General features: G+C 52.4%; 1 protein-coding gene across 1 annotated transcript in view; it reads left to right on the top strand.

Moving 5' to 3' along the window:
* The window catches only part of SNX1 (sorting nexin 1), a 1,264,276-nt gene that overhangs the window by 86,786 nt on the left and 1,157,372 nt on the right, over positions 1–20,118 (top strand). The window lies entirely within an intron of this gene.

Genomic DNA, 20,118 nt, shown 5'->3' with positions numbered 1-20,118 from the left:
AACTATCAGCAATATCTGGCGTACACTTCCATGATGATTTTGATACCAAAAATGTTTTATTCTCTTCACATAATTCAGACCCAAATCATTTTGTTTCCAGATGGAGTAAACCAACTTCCCACCATCATCTTGTTGACCTTTCCTGCTGTCCTGGAAGAATCTGTGTTTTTCATATTAAACTTCAGAGAACGAGCAAAGATCATTTTTGGTTTCCTTATCACAGAACTTTAAAAGATTCTACTGGAGCGCCTTTATATAGATATCTGCCTAGCGCTGGAAATGGTAGTTTTAGCTCAAAGCCTGTGTGCAATAGGTCTTGTGGCAGAATAAGGGACTTCTGTCCTCTCATCTTCACCATGGTACCCCTCAACCCTCTGGTAGACCATATCTGCTCCAGCATGAATACCCACATTCCACTGTGTCTTCTTGAACACCCCTACCCCCAGCAATATTCTGTGTTCATAGGGGGCAGCAGCAGAGGTATTAAGCAAAGTTAAGGACCACAATGCGTGTATTCAAGGATTTTAGTACAGGCCTTGCAAATTCTAAAATCTGACTAGACCTGCAGGGCGAGTTCCTTGGTTTACATACTGGACCCAAGAGAAATGGCACTTGCCCCAAGGTTACTGGTCACCACATATTTACTGGTGCTTTTTTTTTTAATGGTGCACGTCGCCATAAGCACACTTCATATTTGGTGCAATGCTGTTAAGCATGCACAGTTAAACATTTGCCATGTACTGCAAACAGTGTGTTTGTAGCAAATGAAAAATTAGTTTCTAACATCCCCATACGCTCCAGCAAGGTCGAGCATCATGCAAATGGTACTTGCCGTTTATGAAAACTACTAGCCAATGCTAGTGGGCTAGTAGATTTTGCAAGCCCTGTAGTAGGTGGTAAAAGAAGAGTTGGCATCAGGGAGCAAGTATTTATTGGGGATGGGATGAAATACAATGTTTGGTTAGCGTTACTTTATGTTCACACAATGGGATCAGTCTGTGCCACGGATGGGTAAACCATGGTATTGTAAGTGGCAGATGTTTTCATTTTCCTCAGGGAATGGGGCACAGTATATAGTTGGAGGCACAAGCAACGTAACGGCGTTCATTTATCAAATCCAACAACATTTATTCATTCTCCAGCATGGGGTCTGGCATGGATTCACATGCTCATGAATATTCCCTGTCGTCAGGCCGGGAATCCTCGGTATAGAAAAAAATCAGTATCAGTTTCGTTTCTGATCTGTCTTTCTTAGTAGTAACCAATCACTGGTCTTTGGGTCATACTGCCCCCAGCCAATGACTGCCCTCTCCCTAAGCCCCGCCTCTGGCAGCCATCCTCCGATTTTTACCGCATGTTCAAGTGTTGGGAGTCCTCGTGTGTAGCTCTCGAGCTTTTGCTGTGTGTCCGCACTTTTTCAGGAGATTTTTCTCATTTTTTCAGTTAAATAGAGCCTCAAGCTCCACCGTTTCTACATCCGATCAACGGGGATCAGTTTCGGAGTTTTCTACGCCCCAAGGGTGAAGATTTCGTTGAGTTATGATTTTGGAGGATTCCAGAAGTTCCGAGGCCTACCCCGGACATGGCCCAGGAGAAAGGAAGCTCGACGCCCGGGAAGCTGTTCAGGACCTGCCCTGGATGCCAGCTCCAGAATGTTTTCAAGGAGGATGAGCATTCGTTATGCCTCTACTGTCTCCATGAGGACAAGACGCACACGGAGAAGGACTGTGCGTTTTGTGGGAACATGTTGGAGCGGACCATGAAGGATCGCCACCTCCGTCTCGTCAACTGGCTGGAAGGGAAGAGCCCGTCAGGCGAGAAGAAGAAAAAGAAGTCCGAGCGGTCTTCTAAGTCCTGTGAGGGCCCCCCGGCGACGGGGGCCCAACAAAAGGCCAAGCACCGCGAGTCCGTGGGCACCGGGAGTGCCGAACGGTCGGGCTCCTTGGCTGCCAGGCGGGGCGCATCCTTCCTGGCGCCATCAACCACGAGCCAATGCTCTGGCTCGGGTAAGAGGAAGTCCCAGAACCCGGCGAAGCTTCTGGAGAGGCCCCGGCCGATCTCAAATTCCGGTACAGGGGGAGCGAGGCTCGGACCCCCCCCCCCCAACATGAAGGCCCCAGGCGTACAGAAAGTGACGATGGCCTTAATTCACCCTGCTAAGACCTCGATTGAGGATGTTGCAGCGGCCCTGGCTCAGCCTGTGGAGGCGACCTCAGGACCCAGAGTCTCCCTGCCACCGCGGAGGGAGTCGTCTTTCAGGCCCATCAGAAGACCCCCACGAAGTCAATCGTTGGAAAAGGTGGGGGAGGGGCAGGTGGCCATCGTGGATACGGACACAACCTCTGAAGAAGAGCTCATCGAAGTCGTGGAAGAGGCCCAGCCAATCGGGAGGGATCCCGATGAGGGCGACGACCAGAGCGACGGTGTCGCCGACGAGGTTCCTCAAGAGCCCTCACGCCCGTTTCCGGTGCCGCAGGACACTTCGGCGACAATTTTGTCAGCGATTCAGTCCTTATGCTCAGAGATAAGGACAAGATTGCCCCTCCCCCCCCGACGGAGGTACCTGAGCCAGACACGACGGGGGAACCGGAGCCGGAACCTTCGGAAAGTCCACCGCATAAGAAGAGGATGACTCGTCCTACGCCACCTTTCCCACCTCTGCGGCCTGCTCTGCCTTCACCCGGTCTACTACCCACAGGGATGATACAGGCACGGACACGGCTACTACAGGTACAGATGACGACGGAGGCGACGACGGGACGTGTCCCCGTCGCCCCCTGCTCGGGCGTCCCCGCCCAACGAGATTGGATCCTTTCATGCCATGATTTCCAGGGCATCCAAGCTCTTCCAGCTCTGCCCAGAAGAGAAGAAGGAGGAAGGGTTCCTTTACCAACGGCGCAAGGCTAAAAGGAAGACTGTCCTCGCCGTACCACTTCTTGATGACATCTGGCAAAGAGGGACCGGTACGAGAAGTACCGGGTCCCCGACGCTGCCCCCTTGTGCCTTCGGGCACAACCTACCCTGCATTCGGTCGTCTCGGCAGCGGCAAAGAAGAAAGCTGGGGGGGGGGTTATCGGCCTCGACATGAACTTGGACACGATGGGACGACAGGTCATCTCATCCGCAGCGACGACTATCAAGGCGGCCAACGCCCTGGCTATCGTAGCCCGCTACGACAGGGAGTTGTGGTTTAAAATCGCCCCTCTGTTGGACTTCCTTCCGGACGCCAAAAGGGCTGAGGCCCTTGAAATCCTACAGGAAGGTGAGATTGCTTCGGACCACGCCATCACGGTGGCAACAGACATCGCCGACACCGGTTTCCGTCAGTTGGGCAACAGCGTTAGCCTGAGACGACGAGGATGGCTCAAAGTGACGGATTTCCACCAGGACGTACAAACCAAGGTTTTGGACGTGCCCTTCGACGGGAACAACCTGTTTGGGAAGGCAATTGATGAGTCCCTTCAGGCCATCAAGACAGACATGGAGACTGCCCGGGCACTGGGAGTGCTCCAACGACGACGGCCGTCCTTTCGGAGCTCCGGAGGCAGACAAGGTGCCTCCAAGGGATCCAGCAGTGGCGCCTCCACGTACCGCCAAGCGGCAAGATCTTCGTCCCAGGAAGCCTACAGGGGACGCGGCAAGTCAGGTGGTGCCCGTCGTCGTCGACAGGGAGGTCAAGGAGGCAAGGCGGCCTCCAAACAAGATTGAACCGACCGTGGGGTCGGGCCCCCTCCAAAGCACCCCGGTGGGAGGCCGGCTGGCGAGGTTCGTCAGCGTGTGGGAGTCCATCTCCACCGACCGTTGGGTGCTGGACGCCCTGGCCCAAGGGCACGCCCTCGAGTTTCAGAAGAAGTGCCCTCGCGTTCCACCCGTTGCCACGAAGGAAAATCACGTCCCTCAACTACTGTTGGAAGCAAGGGCGATGCTCAAGAAAGGTGCCATCGAGCTCGTCCCAAAGAGGCTTCGGGGCTCCGGAGTTTACTCAAGGTACTTCCTCGTAAAAAAGAAGACAGGAGGATTGCGCCCCATCCTGGACCTGCGACAACTGAACAAGTACATCAAGGCACAGAAGTTCCGCATGGTCACCCTCCAGCACGTGCTGGGACAGCTGGAGGAGGGCGATTTCCTGTCGTCGTTGGACTTGGAGGATGCGTACTTCCACATCCCCATTCTAAAAAGACACCGAAAGTTCCTCAGGTTCAAGGCCCTCCCGTTCGGATTGAAGTCGGCACCCAGGGTGTTCACCAAGTGCCTCGCACCGGTGGCGGCGCGGCTGCGCCTACAGGGGATCCACGTCTACCCCTACCTGGACGACTGGCTCATCCAGGCAAGGACAAGGGAGCTCGCCGTGGAGCACACTGCGAAGACCGTCCAGCTGCTCACGGACGTGGGATTCTCCATCAACTTTCCAAAATCCCACCTCGTTCCGTCGCAAGTCGCCCTGTTTCTGGGAGCCAAGCTCGACACAGTGGCGCGGCTGGCCTCGCCGTTGGAGGAAAGGACCAGGACCATTCTGGGCAAGGTGCAGCGTCTGCTGGCCACGGACATGGCCAGGGTAAGATCTATCAAGTCCCTCCTCGGGATGATGTCCTCCTGCATTTATCTGGTGCTCTTTTGCAGGCTTCGGATGCGCCCCTTACAAGAGTTCCTCGACGCCCGCTGGGTCCAGTCGAAGGGCATCTTCGAGGAAAGGATCCCTCTCAACGAGACGTTCCATCAGGCGATCCGGTGGTGGGGTACCCGCTCATCTGTCGGCGAGCATGGACTTTCAGACCGCAGCTCACCAGGTGACGGTGATGACAGATGCCTCCCTGGAAGGTTGGGGAGCGCACTCTGGAGATCTTCACGCGAGAGGCCTTTGGCTCCCGGAGGAGAAGTCACTCCACATCAACATCTTGTTCTGGGCCCTCAGGTCTTTTCTTCTGTCCCTCAAGGGCAAGGTGGTGAGGATCTTCACCGACAACAACACCACGATGTTCTACATCCGGAAGCAAGGCGGAACCAGATCCCCTGCCCTATCCAAGGAAGCCTAGGATCTGTGGCATTGGGCCGTCGCCCAAGGGATGTTTCTGGTGCCTTTTCATCTGGCAGGAATAAAAAACACCATCGCCGACTCACTCAGCAGAGAGCTGCGCTCGTACCACGAGTGGGAACTATGCCAGGATCAAGTGGATCGACTCTTCCGACGATGGGGCGAAACCCAGATCTATCTCTTCGCGACGAATTCCAAGTGCCGGAGGTTCGCCAGCAGGTTCCCCCCAGCCGAGGAGCATGGGCGATGCTTTCTCGTTCCCCTGGGTCGGCCTATTTCTTTATGCGTTCCCTCCACTGCTGTTGCTGCTCGGGCTCATCAACCAGCTCAAGAGGTCCCGGTGCTGGATGATCCTCGTTGCACCGGCGTGGCCGAGACTGATCTGGTTCCCGGACCTTCTGGACTTGTCAACGTCCACACCAGTCAAGCTGCCGACGGACGCAGATCTTCTCTCCAGAGAAGGAGGCGCCATTCTTCACCACAACCCGGAGTCGCTGAACTTGCAGGCCTGGCTCCTGCAGCACTAGAGTTTGGAGGGTACAACATCCCGGCCGACTGCAGAGAGGTTCTTGCAAAGGCCAGGGCGTCCTCAACTCAAGTGCTACGGACATAAATGGAAGAGGTTCTCTGTCTGGTGCCGTGCACAGAAGATTAACCCTCTGCGGATTACGGCCCCTCAAGTATTGCCGTACCTACTGTCATTGGCCAAGGCTGGACTAGCTCACGCTTCCATCAAGATACATCTGGCCGCCATCTCACGATACACCAGAACTACGGGACGGGCGTCCTTGTGGTCTCATCGACTGGTGAAGGAATTTATGAAAGGATTGTTCCGATCATTCCCGCCGGTGAAGGCCCCTGCCCGGCGTGGGAGCTCAACGTGGTGCTGATCAGGCTCATGGGGGGGCCCCATTTGAACCTATGCATTTGGCACCGTTGAAGTTTCTGTCGTGGAAGACAGCGACGAGTGGGAGAGATCCAGGCCCTATCTTTCAAGCCGCCATATTTGACGTTTCACGACACGAGGGTGGTGCTGAGGACGCACTCCTCCTTCATGCCCAAGGTGCCGTCGGACTTCCACCTCAACGAACCCTTGGTGTTGCCAGTTTTCTTCCCGTCTCCTTCGTCGCCGGCTGAAAGGACTCTGCACTCGCTGGACTTAGCTAGAGCCATGAAGTTCTACGTGGACCGCACGAAGAGTTTTCGGAAGACATCACAGCTGTTTGTGAAGTTTGGGACTGTGAATCAAGGGAAGGCTCTCTCGAAGACTTCCATTTTCAGATGGCTCTCCGGCTGCATCATGCACTGTCACCGGTTGGCAAACCGACCGATGCCCGGCCGTCCGAGAGCCCATTCGACCAGAGCGATCGCTGCTACCACGGCGTTCTTGTCTGGTTTGCCCCTGCTGGAAATCTGCAGGGCTGCGACGTGGAGGTCGACACACACCTTCACAAGATTCTACTGCGCCGATCGGGACTCCAGGGAGGAGTCCAGGGTCGGCCAAGCAGTGCTGCGCAACCTGTTCGCTTAAGGTGAGCCTGGTGAGGAGGTAAGAGATGCTTAATGTTGAGTTGTTGTATTGCTTAATGTTGAGCCTGTTGCCACCTTCCGTGGTTGTGCATGTGTGTACTGCTATGTATTCTCTTATTCATGAGCATGTGAATCCATGCCAGACCCCATGCTGGAGAAGGAACAAGTTACTTACCTGTAACTGTTGTTCTCCAGCATGGGTCTGGCATGGATTCACATGCGAACCCTCCCGCCTACCCCTCTGCGGCTCTTCACTTGGTCATACTGCCACTTTACGTGCTACCAAATCTGAGGATGGCTGCCAGAGGCGGGTCTTAGGGAGAGGGCAGTCATTGGCTGGGGGCAGTATGACTCGGAGACCAGTGATTGGTTACTACTAAGAAAGACAGATCAGAAACTAAATTGATACTGATTTTTTTTCTATACCGAGGATTCCCGGCCTGACGACAGGGAATATTCATGAGCATGTGAATCCATGCCAGACCCATGCTGGAGAACAGTTACAGGTAAGTAACTTGTTCCTTCAGCTTTATGTGAAAACAGTTTTAAAAAAAATGAATACTCTGTTACATTCATTTATCTTAAAATGCTAATTGGTCATCAATCCGGTGTACTTGGCTTTTCACCCATGCGTCCTGATCAACCCGTTCCACCCCTCTTGTTAATCTAACCCCCACCGTCAGATGGGCTCACCAGGGAGTATCTCAAGAATGTACTGAGCAACACAGAGAAAAGACTGCAGCAGACTGCAGGGCAGGATTGACGATACGGCAACAAAACTAGAACCCAGTCAGGAGACACTGGTACGTATCGCACCCCATGTCCATGGATGATAGCCATAGGCACGGCCACCCACACGTACTCTCCAACAATCATACGCCTCCTTTGTCACTGAAGTTTTCCCCACTTCTCTCAAGCACTCTTGTGCACTCTCTGCTCAAAAAACCTTACGCCGACCCTTCCATTCTGGCATACTACCCCCCAATCTCCTATCACTCCCTTCCTGGGAAAACTCTTGGAGAAGTTGGATATCTCTCAGCTTATCCTCCACACTGAATCGGTTTGTGGTCTGTATGACCATCAGTCTGGTTTTAGAGCATCCAGAGGCTCTTCTGAACACCTGTGAAGACCTGCTCTCAAATCTTGACTCCAACTCTCCCCCTGTCCTCATTCCTCTTGACCTCTCTTCTGCTTTCCTACACAGTAAACCACAAAATCCTGATCTCCTGTCTGTGACTCCTTGGGGATCACAGCTCAGGCTCTGGCTTGGCTTTCCTCCTTTCTCTCTGACTGTCCTTCCCAGGTGGAACTTCGGTCTTTTCTCTCCGCTGTCACTTTCTTTACTTGTGGTGTCCCCCAGGGATCTAACCTATCCCCCTAGTTCTTCAATGTCTACATGGCCCCTGTGGCCCGCATGATCTCTGCGTTCACCTCCAACTTTCAGTGTTATGCAGATGACCCACAGCTCTTTCAGGCTACCCCCGGCCTCCTCCTCCTCCTCGCTCATTCTTGTCTGTCCGGTCAGTCTTGGTGTGCTGCGAACAATCTCTGCCTCAATGCCAGCAAGACGGAGATGGTCTTCATTGGGACCCCTGCTCCTGCTTTCCCACTTTCACACTGGCCGGCCTCCCTTGGCCCTGCGCCCTCGCCCACTAATGAGACAAAAAATCTAGGTCATCTTCAACTCCACTCTCTCCTTCTCCTCTCGCATCTCAGACGTCTCTTAAAAAAAATCCCACTACCAGCTGCACCTCCTCAGAGGTATTCCACCTTGTCTCACTCCCCCCCGCAGCTCCCCCCCCCCTTCCTCGAGGCCTACCGTCTCCAGAGACCTGGTTCTCTCTGGACTGGACTACTGAAACCGTCTATCTCAATCTTCCTACTTCTACTCTCCGACCGCTACAACCTGTACAGAACTGAACCGCAAGATTTATCCTTGGCCTCAGTCGAGGGACTGCATCTCTCTGGTGCAGAAATCCCTCCCCTGGCACTCCATGGCTGCAAGGATCAAGTCCAAGACCCTCTGCATAGTCCACAAGGCTGTCTGGGGCCTGCACTATCTACAACTCTCTCTCCCTAAATAATCACCCTCTAGAGCTTCAAAACCAAGATTTGGGGGTAGATCTTTATCCTCTGCAGGTGTTTTTTTTTTTTAGAACAAACTCCCTGGCTTTCTCCGTCTTCAGCCTGATCTCCTTAAGGTCCGGAATCTCCTCAAGACCTTCATCTTCTCTTCCTCTCTCCCTCTCCCTTGTTAAACCCCCTCTCTATTCTTGCATACTTACCTCCTCCCTCTCTCCCTAACTCTGCTCTGTTTGCTGACTGGTCGCCTGCTGCACCTCCAGAGCCACACAGGTCTCGGGCTCCCCCGCCAGTCCTCGCACTTGCCCCCAGGCCTCTGTACGCTACTCACCACTACTGCACTTATGGAATTCATTCAATGAGAAGGGTAACATCTCTGCAGTGAACCCAGGGCCCTGCTGGACTGGGCACACTTGTTCCCTGCCCCCTCCCTTTCATCTCCTGTCTGCGCACTTCCATTACCTAGAATGCACTAGGCCTAGTACGGTAGTATTTGTTTCTGTATGTTCTTCTCCTTCTCCCCCTTATCCCCTCACTCTGTCATGCACTTGCACTATCTGAAACATTGTTGGCCTAGTACGGTAGTTTAAGGACTGTATGCTGTTCTCCCAATCCCGACGTTCCCCCCCCCACACTCCCTCCTTTCCCACCTCCCCTCTTGTCTTGCACTTGCACTAGAAGTAATGCCGTCTGGCCTAGTTTGCTAGTCATTTTTGCTAGATAATTTGGAAACTTCAAGGCCTAAGATTGACTCTGTACTCCCTTGTTCCTGTGCCGCCTTGAAGCACTTCACTTGTGTATAAGCGCTTTACAAATAACTAATTACAATTACACAACACCTCTGACATTAGAATGCAGCTAAGTCGCACGGCAGAAATGCGGTCTAGCTGGAAACACTCGGTCTCCTGGACTCGCATACTTTCCTGATAACCTCTCAGCACCCATCCACATGCCAGCTCGACATGGGTCGCTAGCGGGAACTTGTCCACCCCTACCTTCCTTTGTATTGGCCAAAATGCACACACGCATTAAATGCCTCTGAGTAACATAGCATAGAAACAGATGTTGGCATTTAATTGTATACATATTTGCCCAACAGCAGTTCAGGCATTCCCAAAGATCAGTTCCTTTGTAATCAAATGCATGTTGCTTATCAAATATGCCAAACTGGCATTGAATTAACATATGCTGGGCCAAGTGCTTGAATATTGACTAGGAACTAATATGAACAGGAAAATGAAGACCCAATTAAAAAGTTCTGTTGCGTGCTTCTCTTTTGAACAACATTTTTTGAATTGGCTACTAAAACTCTAAGTGCATTCTATACTTTTTATACCAATCTTGGGTGATCAACCGAAATGTGCCAAAGAATATCCGAAACGCTGTAGAAGACGGGAATACATCAGCTTTAAATTCAATACACTACCTACATTAGATATACTCAGCGCTTGGCATAAACTCCCTGTAGCATCTAGAGGATGTCGATTATGTGATCCTGGGCCCATAGGAACTCTTAAACATCTAATATTATTCTGCCTGGGAACTCTGAGCCTAAGAATGAAAAATGTTCCTGAGCATCACATGCCTTACATGGCAGAGGGGGAAAAAAACTAGCAATATAGCATAAGATAATGATGGGGGAAATTACATGTACAAAATATACTGTTATTTGAATGATATTAGTGTACTGTTAACCAAGTGAGAATTATGCTGTAAATGGGTAATATCGTTATAGTCACTTTTGAACTATGTTTGATTTCTACATTATCCGACTTTTTGTATGTATAAAATGCGATCTAATTAAAAAAAAATATTTGACCCTGTATGTGTAAGATGCCAACAAAGGAGGTATAATTCAATTCAAGCATCCTTCGTGGTGCTGATATTTTCAATCCTTATTTACAGACAGGTGGTATCATGTATTTTTTGATGAGTAACTAAATATGTAGAATTGAGGCGTTGTCCGGAATCTATCCTTGTGGTGTTTGGTTCAATGTTCCCTTTCATCCCGCTTGGAAAGGGAGTTATAAACATATAGCATACAATATAAAAATACAAGAGTGCCATCTAGGGGATTTGTGCCGATACCTTTACATGGAGCAGCAACCATAGTGAGACATTTGCTCAGGACGCCCCATTTACAAAAGGTTGGTGAACGGTTCAGGTCGAGCAGAAAGATCATGGTGCTCAAGCCAGAGCCACAGTTCTGGACTTCTACTGTTAAAGAAGTGACCTTTTAATTTTCACCTTTCCGACGCTATAGGAAATCCTGGATTTGGTTCCAGATAATCGCTCTCTGAAACCCCATAAAGGGACGTCACCCTAGTTTCACAGGCCTCCATACAGTTTTATCAGTTTTCTTCAGGCAGTTATTCCTGCCATTTGGGTAAGAGCTCCGAATCAAGGTTCTAGCCTGCTCTGAGCCAACTCCTTGTGGCACACCTGGCACATAACATCAAGTAGCTTTCCGCCGTGCTCATCCAGAAAACGTCACTTGTGCCAAGTATCCAACTTGGGACTAAAGCGAACAGGTCCAACGATTCACTAAGGTTTTACCAATCCACCCTCTTGTTTAAGGCACACACGTCTCAGTTAACTGTACAGGTTCCTCTGGTATAAATTTGTGAACTTGGCTGCTGATACCGAAGAACTAGTTCATGGACATGTTGCCTGTCTACTTTCAGGCAACCAGAAAAAGAACTTCACAGGAGCTCAATATCTGAGCAAGTGGCTAAGTTCTATCCCGTTGGGTAAAGTAATGGCTTGGATTAGATTTAAAGATAATTAACTGCAAGACCTATTTGGATGCCATTTAGGCCTATTGATGTTAGGATGAGGTATGTTTATGTACAGGATGCTTATGTTAAGCGTTATTGGTTTTCGCATGTTAAACCACATTTTGGGCTTCATTACACCTTTGTCAGTATCCTGGCTGTAAATCCGCCAGGATAGCGGCTAATGGTAATACGGTTACCTTCACCCAGTCCGGCGGAATTACTGCTGGATTATGAGTGCCGGTAAGGGTGGTAAATCCCCTTTATTTCCATTGGACTCCATGGGGAGATTTGCCAGTATTACTGGCACTGCTAATACCAGTGCTGGTAATACCGGCTAATTGTTGCTGATAAGGTGGTGGAGTTAACTCCAGCTCTTGGCTGCAGGTAATTCCTTCACCCCACCGGCAAACTTGTACTTTGCAGTATACAGTACTAGCGGCATGTTATTTCCGCACCAGCAAATGAGGCCCTTTGTGTAGGGATAAACTTGGTTCTTTCTGTTTTGGTTTGCAAAGCCCTATATTTATGAAGCTTGTAGATCTGCTTAGATTCACATGCTATGCATAGGCTGACACGTAGTGGTATCCTGAGAGTATTTGTTTTCAAAACTCGACAGGGCGTTCCAGTAATACTATCCCTAGTGTGACGTCCACTGTACAATAGTCCTTCACGTGTCAAGGTCTCTCGCATTGTTTTTTTTCCGCCATCATAGTCTGACGCAAATCACAGAGTTCCTCCTTCTGGCTGTCGCCATTACATATGTAAAGTTTAAAGTTACACTTTCTTTCTGTCCTTTCGCCGACCGTACACTAAGATCTCGGGCGATGGCTTTTGAGGACAAGACCATTTGTCAATGACGACTCCCCCGTCTCGCCAAGCTTTGTCTGCGGCTTAGCTAGGCCCCAACAGGCCTTGGCCCTGTACATTAGGGAGAGTGGGGGGAGGTCATAATCCATCTCACTTCGAAAATGCATATTCCCCTATACTTCCTTTTATTCCGCCAGGCTGCCATCTTTCCATAATATGGAAAATGCACCTTTTTTAAAATTCTGTCCTTTCTGTAACGGGAGGTTAGCAGGCGTGCAGGCTGAGGCTGCCATGGCCGTCTAGGGAGCCTCCAGCGATGGCAGCATCCTTAGTGACGCAGAGGGCAATCGGAACACCATGGATTCCTGCATGTGAGCCCCCGACTCCCATCAGGCCGGCCAGCAGTTCTGCTACTGAGATGACACCCGGCAGCTCTGGCACTTACACTACACATCACACTAAACACATCCCCCCCAATGGCTGACCGACCATGTCGCCACACGCGGTGCCGAAGGGAAGGTCTGAAAAATCACTTTCTCTGGGCTATCTTGCTGGCGATCACCACAAGAAAGCCCCCCAAAACAGATGCCAAGGTCAGTGTCCGACACCGCGAGCAAAACAGGAAAGATGTTCAAAGATGAGTGAACTCATAAAAAAAAAATACGTGTCAACCCCCGCAAGGCAAAGACGTCGAAAAAACTCAATCATCGTCACCCCTACCCTGAAAATGACAAGGTGCAAAGGATGGGGAATATTCTGCCACTAAGGATACCCTTTCAGGGGCAATGCACCATAAACAGCCCCCTGCTCCAGAGCCTTTGCCTGCCCCTGCCCCCCATGGTGTTTCCAAGCTCCTCCCAATAGTTGACTTTCTGGATCAACGCCCAGATCAACTTAACCTCCAGGGACCCCCTCAAGGTGTAGCAGCTAACAAGTAGCCCAATGCCAAAAAGCCTGCCTGGACCGAACGCAACCTTGTACGGCTACCTATCATAACGTGTCCGATGACATATACTATTACGGCACTCAAGGTTCCCAAGACCCATGCTCATTAGCAGACCAAGGAGACGTGGAGGATACAGATCAATACTATGACGGCGATGATGTATACATCATCCAATCCCCAAACCACACTGACCAACCAGTGGCTGATTCCCCTGTGGACAACCAACTGCAGTATACATTGATTCGAGGGGATTGGGTCCTCCGACGTATTCCATATCTATGACATGTAATCACCACAGCTGTGCTGCTTCGGAAACTTTTTTCGGCGTCTGCGTCCTGCGTCGATGCGCCGTCGTCGAGGACCTCGTCCGACGTCATCCGATGTGATAAGTAGGACGCACGACGCCCGTAGCCTCAGTTCTGTTTTTTCCGCGAACGTGTTGCTTCGTGAATCTCGGTTAACGCCTCGACTCTTTGGAGTTCTGTTCTTCTCGGTTCTTCAAACCTGTTCCTTTTGTGAAAATCCTTCGTGTGAAGATGTCTTCTACTTCGTCTTCGACCCTGCGTCCGGGTTTCAAGAAGTGCGGGGAGTGTGGGTCCAAGATGTCGGTGACGGACTCGCACGACGCCTGCCTCTGGTGCCTCGGGGAGGCCCACGACACGGATGACTGTATCGACTGCCAGTCGCTCACGTCCAAAGCCTTACGCGAACGTAAGAAGAAGTTGTCGGTAGGTCGGGTGTCCAAGCCCCGGAAGTCCAAGTCTGCGGGGCTTTCGACGGATGATTCGAGGGGTGACTCTCCGCGTCATCCTCGGAAGTCTCGTGGGTCTCCTTCTAGGAGTCGGTCTCGCCACTCCTCAGCCTCTTCGAGGCATTCTCGGGAAGCGCCGACACCGGTCGTCTTCCAGGTCCTCTTCGGAGGACTCTGCCCGGCACGTCGCTTACCCCACCAGCCGTGCGACGCCGGAGGAATGGGCTTCCTACGGGAAGAAAATGCTGGAGATTCTTGAGTCACAGGGTACTAAGGCGTCCGCGCCCCCGAGTGGGGTCGGTTGTGAGAGGTCGAGAGACATCGCTCGCAAGAGTGGTCGGCACGAATCACGGGAGAGGTCCTGTTCGGACAAGGAGACTCGTTCTCGACGTACCCGTTCCAGGTCCCGGTCCTCGACGCGATCGAGACCGTGTGCACCTGTGAGGTCTTCGAGGAAGACATCGACATCTGAGGCGTCGAGGGCGTCGACAGGCTTTCTCGAGGCTCCGGCTCCGAGGAAGTCGTCGACGCTCAGGTCGTCGAGGGACACGCTCGGTGCTCCGGCTTCGAGGGCTGTATCGACGCCGCCGATGCTGGCGGCGCTGCATCTGACGTCGACGCCGATTTCCTCGACGTCGACGCCGATTTCCTCGACGTCGACGCCGATTTCCTCGACGCCGATTTCCTCGACGTCGACGCCGATTTCCTCGACGTCGACGCCGATTTCCTCGACGTCGACGCCTGTTCTCTCGACGCCATCGACGCCTTTCGTGTCGGAGGTACCCCGTGGCGCGGGGGAACCCCCTAGGAAGGCTCTGGTTAAGAGCAAGCACTCTCGGGTGCCTTCTTTTCGCACCTGGAATATATTTCAGAGGCGGATGTGGATTCTGATGGCCTGGTTCCTAGTCAGGTTCCAGATGAAATTGTCTCGGGCCATAGTCAGTTTGACGATTTGAGGCAGTCACTGCATGATGCCAGTGGACTGGACACCTCTCCGGAGGTGGAGTTTTGTAGGCCTGAGCCTGGCTCTCATGCCGATTCCTCATACCGGCGCCTTATGGCTAGGGTTTCTGAGTACTTGGGATGGTCTGCTCCCCCAGGGGAGTTTGTGCAGGATGATCTGACGGACATCCTTGATGTTGGTCCCCCAACTGACCCGGTACTGCCGTTCCATATGGCTTTACAGAGAAGGGTGGCGGCAGCTTGGACTGCTCCGTAGAGTCTCCTGGCGGTGGGCAGATCCTTGTTGCGAAAATACCGTCCAGCCAGTAGCGACCCCTGCTACTTGACCAGGGACCCCACTCCGGAGAGTTTGGTGGTGCAGGCGGCCACGGCCCCGGCAAAGCAGGCGTCGTACCCTACCATCCCTCCTGATAGGGACGACAAACGTTTTGATGGCTGGGCGAAGAAAGTGTTTTCTTCTGGTGGTATGGCGCTTCAGGCGGCCAACTCCATTTGTGCCTTGTCTCGTTTCACACACTCTGTGGAACTGTGTTGCGTTAGCGGCTGAGCATATTCCCGACGGGGACGAACGGGATGGTTTCCTTGCTATGGTCCAGGATGGTAAGGATGCCATGTGCGAGTCCATTCAGTCGGGTTTGGACTTAGCTGAATGCGTCAGTAGGTCCATGGCGGCGAGCACTGTGATACGCAGGTTTGCGTGGTTGCGGAAGTCGGGGTTTGCTCCTGATGTGCAGTCCCGGCTCCTCAACATGCCCTTTGACGGTGAACACCTTTTTGGCAGCAAGGCTGACGAGAGCCTTGAGAGGTTGCAGACCTCAAAAGCTGCAGCGAAGTCGTTGGGCGCTGCAGTTCGCCAACCTCCGCCTTTTCGTCCTAGGGGACAGCAGTGGAGGGGTGCTTCCTTTCGCTATTACTCGTCCTTCAGTAAAGCGAGAGGAGCTGGCAATCAAAGAGGCCAACGCAGGGGTACCAGAGGTGGACGACAGGGTACCCGTGGTGCCAAGGCCGCTCGGGCAGTTGCCTCTTTGCCCTCAGGTAACGCCACAGCCGCTACCACTCAGTCATGAGGCCATGTCCCATGGTTCGCCGGTTGGGGGAAGGCTGGCGCAGCATCTTGTAGAGTGGCAAGCCATTACTTCAGATGTGTGGGTTCTGGAGATCATAACCCACGGCTACTGTCTTGCCTTTCGGCACAGGCCTCGCAACAATCCACCGGGGAACCTCTGTTTGCAGAGTCCGGATCCGCTCCTTGCGCAGGCAATTCAAGCCCTGCTGGAGAAAGGCGCCATAGAACTGGTGCCTGTAGCAGAGAGGAACAAGGGATGGTATTCCCCTTATTTTTTGATTTCGAAGAAAGACGGGGGATTGAGACCCATCATGGACTTGCGCGGTTTGAACAAACTCCTCAGGAAGGACAAGTTCAAGATGGTTACTCTCTCTCAAGTCCTCCAGGCCCTTCAGCTTCAGGACTGGTTGGTGTCACTCGACCTCAAGGATGCTTACTTCCATGTGCAATCAAAGAGGCCAACGCAGGGGTACCAGAGGTGGACGACAGGGTACCCGTGGTGCCAAGGCCGCTCGGGCAGTTGCCTCTTTGCCCTCAGGTAACGCCGCAGCCGCTACCACTCAGTCATGAGGCCATGTCCCATGGTTCGCCGGTTGGGGGAAGGCTGGCGCAGCATCTTGTAGAGTGGCAAGCCATTACTTCAGATGTGTGGGTTCTGGAGATCATAACCCACGGCTACTGTCTTGCCTTTCGGCACAGGCCTCGCAACAATCCACCGGGGAACCTCTCTTTGCAGAGTCCGGATCCGCTCCTTGCGCAGGCAATTCAAGCCCTGCTGGAGAAAGGCGCCATAGAACTGGTGCCTGTAGCAGAGAGGAACAAGGGATGGTATTCCCCTTATTTTTTGATTTCGAAGAAAGACGGGGGATTGAGACCCATCATGGACTTGCGCGGTTTGAACAAACTCCTCAGGAAGGACAAGTTCAAGATGGTTACTCTCTCTCACGTCCTCCAGGCCCTTCAGCTTCAGGACTGGTTGGTGTCACTCGACCTCAAGGATGCTTACTTCCATGTGCCGATCCATCCCAAGCACAAGAAGTACCTGAGGTTCGCGGTTGGCGACTTGCACTTTCAGTTTCGGGTCCTGCCGTTCGGATTGACCTCCGCCCCGAGGGTTTTCACCAAGCTCATGGTGGTGGTGGCAGCGCATCTCAGGCAAGGGGGGGATTCATGTCTACCCCTACCTGGACGATTGGTTGATCAGGGGGAGCTCTCCCGAGCAAGTCCTGGATCATCTGTCCGTCACCTGCCACTCCCTTCACAGGCTGGGCTTCTCCCTCAATTTAAAGAAGTCCCATTTGACGCCAACACAGCGGCTCCAGTACATCGGAGCAGTGCTCGACACTTCCCTGGGGCAGTGTTTTCCTCCCCAGGTGAGGGCTCTTCACATTCAGCAGATGGTGCACAAGTTTCAGCATGCCCAGACGCTCCCAGCGTTCGAGTTCTTGAGGTTGCTCGGCCTCATGGCATCCTGCATTCTTCTGGTGCCAGAGGCCACGTTGCGGATGAGATCTTTGCAGTGAGCACTCAAGACGCAATGGTCGCAGTCCTCCGGCAGGATGTCGGACCCGGTTCAGGTGCCGCCCTCGGTACCCCGGGACCTTCTGTGGTGGGCCGTCGAAGGCAACTTGATGAAGGGGGCTCCATTTTGGCTTCCCTGGCCGGAGGTGACGATTGTGACGGATGCATCCCTCACGGGATGGGGAGCTCATGCCAACGGGCTGACAGTCAGCGGTCGTTGGTCTCCGTCGGAGTCCACACTCCATATCAATCTGTTGGAGCTGAGGGCCGTCAGGCTAGCCCTGAAGGCTTTTCTGCCAATAGTGCGAGGAAAGAGTATCCTGATCTTGACGGACAACACAGTGGCCATGCACTACCTCAACAAAAAGGGGGGGGCAGGGTCACTTCCTCTGTGCAGGCAGGCGATGCAGCTCGAGTTCTGGGCCATCCAAAGGAAGTTTCGATCTCGGCAGTTCATCTGGCCGGAGACGAAAACGTGACGGCGGACGCTCTGAGCAGGCAGAGCGCGATCTCTCACGAGTGGGAGTTAGCTCAGGAGATTCTCCTGGAGATCTTTGCCCTTTGGGGGACCCCTCAAGTGGATCTCTTCGCCTCCAGTGTCAACCGGAAGTGCGAAAGGTTTTGCTTGCGGGAATTTCCTCCAAAAGGAGCCTTAGGAGACGCGTTTGTGGTGGAGTGGTCATTCCCGCTGCTGTACGCGTTTCCTCCAGTCCATGTCATCCCGCAAGTGCTGCGGAGGTTACGGAAGTTCGGTTCCCGGATGATCCCCATTGCTCCGGCGTGGGCTTGGAGGACGTTGTACCCGGACCTTCTCGACTTGTCCATCTGCCCTCCACGTCGTCTTCCCTACCGAGACGATCTGCTCTCACGGGAGGGGGGTCAGGTTCTCCATCCAGAGGTCAGATCCCTCAACCTTCACGCTTGGCTTCTGAAAGGTTGAGGTATAAGGATTGGGACCTCCCTGAAGCCGTGATGGAGGTGTTGCTTTCGGCCCGAAGGCCAGCGACAAAGTCTCTGTACCGTTGCCGTAAATTCTGCGACTGGTGCAGAGTTCAGAATGTGGATCCTTTTGCATGTGACATCCGCATGGTTCTGTCCTTTTTACTTTCTTTGGCCGACAGGGGCTTGCAAGTGGGTACCATTAAAGGTTACCTGGCGGCGCTGTCCATCTTTAAGCGCTCGTCTGAAGAGTGTTCTTACTTAAAAATCCCTTTAATTTCACAGTTTCTGAAAGGGCTCACTAATGTGTTCCCTCCGTCACCTTTCCTGGTGCCCGGTTGGGATTTAAACCTTGTTCTTAAGTTTCTTATGGGTGCTCCGTTTGAGCCTTTACATTCTTGCCCTTTGAGGCTATGAACTCTGAAAACTTTGTTTTTAGTTGCAGTTACTTTCGCTCGCAGAGTGAGTTACAGGCACTTTCAGTTAAGCCATCCTTCACTGTATTTCACAAGGACAGGGTTGTCCTTAGAGTTCGTCCTTCTTTTCTTCCGAAGGTAGTGACAGAATTTCATTTGGCCCAGAAGGTTGTTCTTCTGGCATTCTATCCTCCTCCGCATCCTGGTAAGGAAGAGGAGAGGCTCCATAGGCTTGATCCTAGGAGAGCTTTAAGCTTTTATGTTTCACGCATGTCCCGGGTCAGAGTGGACGATCAACTCTTTATTGGTTACGCTGGAAAGCGTTTGGGGCAAGCTGTGACGAAACAGACTTTGTCTCGCTGGATTATTTTAGCCATCTCGGAGTGTTACCGCTTGGCGGGTAAGGACCCACCGGCTGGCTTGCGGGCCCATTCTACCAGGGGTGTGGCTGCATCTACTGCCCTGCAGAGGGGTGTTCCTATTCGCAACATCTGTGATGCAGCCACCTGGGCTTCAGTACATACATTTGTACGTCACTATTCCCTCGATTCCATCCGAGGACAGGATCTGGCCTTTGGCAAGGCGGTCCTTTGCTCTGCTATTTGATTGGCTATTCTAAATTTTGATTCTAAATTCTTTCCCTCCTCCTTGCTCTGGTACTGCTTTGGGAGTCTGTCATATATATGGAATACGTCGGAGGACCCAATCCCCTCGAAGAACAAGTTACTTTCTTACCTGGTAACGTTCTTTCGATGGGATGGTCCGACGACGTATTCCATATCGCTCCCGCCCTGCCTTCCCCGCTGCAGAATTTCTTTTGCGATTGCAGCTTACGTTCCGCAAGGCTTTGTGTCTGACTGGCAGCTGACTAATGTCACACGTTCTGGGGAAAAAACTACAACTGAGGCTACGGGCGTCGTGCGTCCTACTTATCACATCGGATGACGTCGGAGGAGGTCCTCGACGACGGCGCATCGACGTCATCGACGCAGGACGCAGTCGCCGGAAAAAGTTTCTGAAGCAGCACAGCTGTGGTGATTACATGTCATAGATATGGAATACGTCATCGGACCATCCCATCGAAAGAACGTTACCAGGTAAGAAAGTAACTTGTTCTTCTCTTTTAAAAGCTGCAGAAGACTGAATTGATACCCAGGAGGCGCAAGTCGGTAAAGACTTCATAGAGGACATCCTCTGGGAGATCTGCCGCACAGTTTATCCCACTGCTCCAATCTGTCCAAAGGCGCATTCAGGCTTCTCTACTTACCGCCAAGCTAACAAGGACAGT

This window comes from Ambystoma mexicanum, chromosome 11 (genome assembly GCF_040938575.1).
Source record: "Ambystoma mexicanum isolate Mex_15411 chromosome 11, UKY_AmexF1_1, whole genome shotgun sequence".
Taxonomy (NCBI): Eukaryota; Metazoa; Chordata; class Amphibia; order Caudata; family Ambystomatidae; genus Ambystoma; species Ambystoma mexicanum.
This window is presented reverse-complemented; position numbering and strand designations above follow the sequence as displayed.